This window comes from Phascolarctos cinereus, unplaced genomic scaffold, assembly GCF_003287225.1.
Source record: "Phascolarctos cinereus isolate Bilbo 61053 unplaced genomic scaffold, phaCin_HiC Scaffold_7;HRSCAF=346, whole genome shotgun sequence".
Classification (NCBI taxonomy): domain Eukaryota; kingdom Metazoa; phylum Chordata; class Mammalia; order Diprotodontia; family Phascolarctidae; genus Phascolarctos; species Phascolarctos cinereus.
This window is the reverse complement of record NW_027556180.1, coordinates 148857930-148861849: the sequence shown is the minus strand read 5'-3', so window position 1 is coordinate 148861849 and position 3920 is coordinate 148857930. Positions and strand designations below refer to the sequence as shown.

The window sequence follows — 3920 nt, the reverse complement described above, 5'->3', positions numbered from 1 at the left end:
GGAATTAAGAAAGGGTAATAAATATCTTGTTTATATCCTTTTTATCAATCTCACTACTTTGCATATAGGTCAAAGTCAGAAGGAACAACTCTCTATGTAAGAAGCTACTTATAACTCTTTTTAATTATAAAAAACAAAACTTGAAATGACATAAATGCCCATCCACAAGAAGATGACTGAACAAATTATGATCATATAAATCAGAGATGAAGAATATGATGAATTCAGAGAAATGGTAAAAATTTTCGTGAACTCATGTAGAGTGATATAAACTCAACTAGGAGAACAATATGTATGACCATAGCAATGTAAATATAAATCCCAATAATGATTAATTTTGATGACCAATCTCAGTCCTAGATAATAAATGATGAATCACTTCTCCCTTACTTGAGAAACTGATAGGTAAAGATTTACACTTTGGCTTTGCTACCTACTTTCTGAACATGGACCACTCGCTTCAGCTACCTGGCTTCATGTTCTTTAACTGGAAAATGAAGGAATTAGACTGTATGGCCTTTGAAATCTCTTTCTTCTCAAAGTCTGCAAACTAGTTCCCATGAGCCAATGAATCCAGACAGGTAATGGGCTGAGTGAATTGGATATGAGTTATCAAATGAAAAAAAAAAAGAGGGAAAGCGTCTTCACTTAGAGCAGCGGTTCATGATAGAGAGAGAGATTTGGTGAGCAGAATATTTGGAAGAAAGATGGGAGAGCATATTAGTTCTGGGGAATAATGTGTTCCAAACATCAAACATTTATTGAAAACTTAGTTTAGCTAAGTTTTGGGAAATATCATATAAGATAAGGAGGAAGAAGGAGTGATGGAGAGAGGTATGATAGCTTGGTCCCACGAAGGCTGGTATCCTCAGGTGACCAAAGAGTATAGCTGCTGATGTTTATGTAGCTTCTAGTAGGAGGGGATGGGGCAGGAGCTTGCCTGTATAGTTACTGTATCTTGTGATTTCATTTCTGTTATTTTATTCTTCCATTGAATATTGACCTCTCTGGCTCGTTTATGGAAATGGAAGGAAGCTAGTGAGTCAGTGACATTTAAATGACTTTTACAACACAGGATGTCAAAATACCATCAAGGAGTCCAGGTTTCAGTATGGGATGGAAATCACAAGATGGAAGATTACCCACTATTGTCATCACAATGTTATATTTAGGATTTCCAGGCAAGGTGGCTTCAAAGGCTTTGGCTAACTTATATTTGGTGATGAATATTTGGGAAGGAGTTTTTTTTTTTTTTGCCAGCCCTCAAACTTAATCCAACCAAAACTTAAGGATAGGAGGGATCTGGATATTAACAATGACTTCAGTTAAGGGACTGAGTGCGACATTTCAAAGGGGACATTGTTCTCTGAGGTCCTTATAAGAGCAGTTGCTCTCAGTCCTTGCAGCAAAGGTAACATCAATACCATGGCTGCTACCAAGTGGCTACTTCTCCTTTTCTCAGTAGCCCTGTTGGGCCTGAGCTCAGCTCAATTCATTGATGAGGGTAAGTGGGGGACAGAGAAAATCTATGATCATGTTAGGAGGTGGTTGGGGGTGATGGCCTCACTGAGATCTTTTACTTTATATTAGTAAGTCAAAGACTTGGATCATCTTTAGGCACTTAATAAATATTGACTGACAGGCACTGTTCCTAACAATGGCAAAGGAAGATAAGATATAAAGTAAATACTTTAACAGTAGCATGAAGCTTGAATTTACTTTCTTCTTATACGGTAAGTAGAAGAGTGGAACTTTATGAGAAATATGTAGGAAGAATCCATACACAGAGAACATGTGGTCATCCACAAATGAGGAGATGCACACATAAGAAACACATGTGACTAAGACACATATAGAGGGATAACTTGTGCTTTTTGACAGAGCAAGCTGCCAATTTCTTCTACTGCTATCATTATATGAGTTTATGCTAAGCCTGTTCCTTGGCAATGACTCATATGATCTTCCATCACATAATCTCATTCAGGCTCACTTTGAGCCTGGCACCAGCCTGGATCTCTGAGATCCTTTATTCATTATCCTCCAGGGAAGCCTTGGTCACTCTCATTAAACCTCATAGGGAAGGTAGCAAGGGGTCCATCCTTTGGACAATTCTATCTGCATTCACTGCATATCAGGCCCTTTCCTTCATCTGACTTTTCTTTACCTATGCTGTCTCTTTTCAGAAGAAGAACAAAGTTTGGAATATTTAATAGGCCTACCACAACCAGACTACTCACAGCAGGATGATCAGGACTCTAGCAATGATCAAGATGATAACTAACTACCTGAGCCTCAAGATGCCCTTGGAGATGATGAATCAGGAGAGTCAGATGAAGGTGGTGAACCAGGTGGTCCTCAGGGAGGCCCTCCAGGTGGCCAGCAGGGAGGCCCTCAAGGCGGCCAGCAGGGAAGTGCTCCAGGTGGTCAGTAAGGAGATCATCCACTCTCCTCAACACCAAGGTACTTTATTTTTCTTCCCAGTGAACCAATGTCCATGTTTGAATATGTACTGGCTATCAACTGACATCTCTTCAGTCTGAGAATATCTTTAGAGCTCTTTTCCCTTTTCTATTAGTCTGACTCTTCTTTACTCTTCTTTTATCTGAACTATTTTGCTCCACTTTGCTTCTTTCAGCCCCATTATCCCTGGTAAAGACAGAGACACAGAAAGAGTTAGAGAGAAAGAGATAGTGAGAGCCAGTTGGAGACACAGACATAGAGAAAGGGAAGGAGAAAGAGAGAGAGAGAGAGGAGAGACAGAAGCAGAGAAACAGAGAGAGAAGGAAAGACAGAGACAGAGACAGAGAGAAGGAGAGACAGAGACAGAGAGAGACAGGGACAGAGAGGGATGAAAACATCACCTATTTTCCCCCCTCTCCTTTATGTTACTCATACATATCCCTGCCCGAGGTCTCTCCCCAAGTTTTGTTGTGATTTCTTTTTAAAACTGTAGTAATATATGACTTTGTCGTTGCCATTGCCATTAGCCCAAGGACCAAATCAAGCACAGTTCATCTCCTCTAAGCTTCTTACGTTGTTGTTTCCATGCATGAAAAGGAAGATGTGTTTCCGAGAAGTGCCCTTCAAGTCCTCATGTGGACCCAGATATTGGGACAGTACATATCTCTTGATCTTTTCCACCCTTCTGTACAATACCAATAAATACACTAGTAGTTAATCATTGACTCCTCCTTCTCTTTATGGTATTTTGTGTCACTCAAATTTCAGCCTACTGGGTTCTAGATATAAGGACAAAAGTATATTCCTGAGCTACTTGGTGCTTGGCTGATTCCAGATTATTCTGTGGATGCGCAGCACTGACCTGGACTTAGTGTCTTAGTCCTCAGTCTCCAAAGTGCACTTTGCTCAAGGTTGCATGGGGACCATCTATATAGCAAATATTTTTGAGCCCCTTTAAGGTTCATAGTGCTTGAAGGATTTCAAGAATAGAATGTTGAGTTCCTCAAATGCCTGTATAATCTTTAATCATTTCTTTGGAACAGAGTCTGATTTTTTTCTCTTTTCCTATTTTTTTCCAAATAGAGCTAAAAATCTAAGAGAAAATCTGATGATGCTACAAACCATTCTCAATCAGTCCAAGAGCATTTAGTGCCAACTCTCTGCTAAACACTGTGGTACGTACTTAGATATAGAAAAAGTCAGAAAACAAACAAAGAAAACAAAACCAAACCAAAAAGAAGCCATCTCTGCTTTCAAAGAGCTCACAGTCTAATGTTAGAGACAGCATTCAGACAACTATTTATGTCAAAAGAATTTTAAATATAGTCCAGATTTGACGAGTCTCTAATCTGGGAATAGTCAGTGCTGAACTGAACAGGCTAGAGTCAGGTGTGTCAGGAATCAAGTAGTGGTTTAATAAATTTCACAGTAAGACAAGAGAAGTCCCCCTCAGGAGACAG

The 3920-nt window shown here is 39.6% G+C and overlaps 1 long non-coding RNA gene across 1 annotated transcript; it reads left to right on the top strand.

Annotated features, from left to right (window-relative positions):
• The first annotated feature begins 1415 nt into the window (after window positions 1-1415).
• Window positions 1416-3635, top strand: LOC144454841 (uncharacterized). Its single transcript, XR_013483398.1, has 3 exons — window positions 1416-1504; window positions 2184-2460; window positions 3544-3635. It is a non-coding gene; the product is annotated as an uncharacterized LOC144454841 (long non-coding RNA).
• Window positions 3636-3920: the final 285 nt, after the last annotated feature.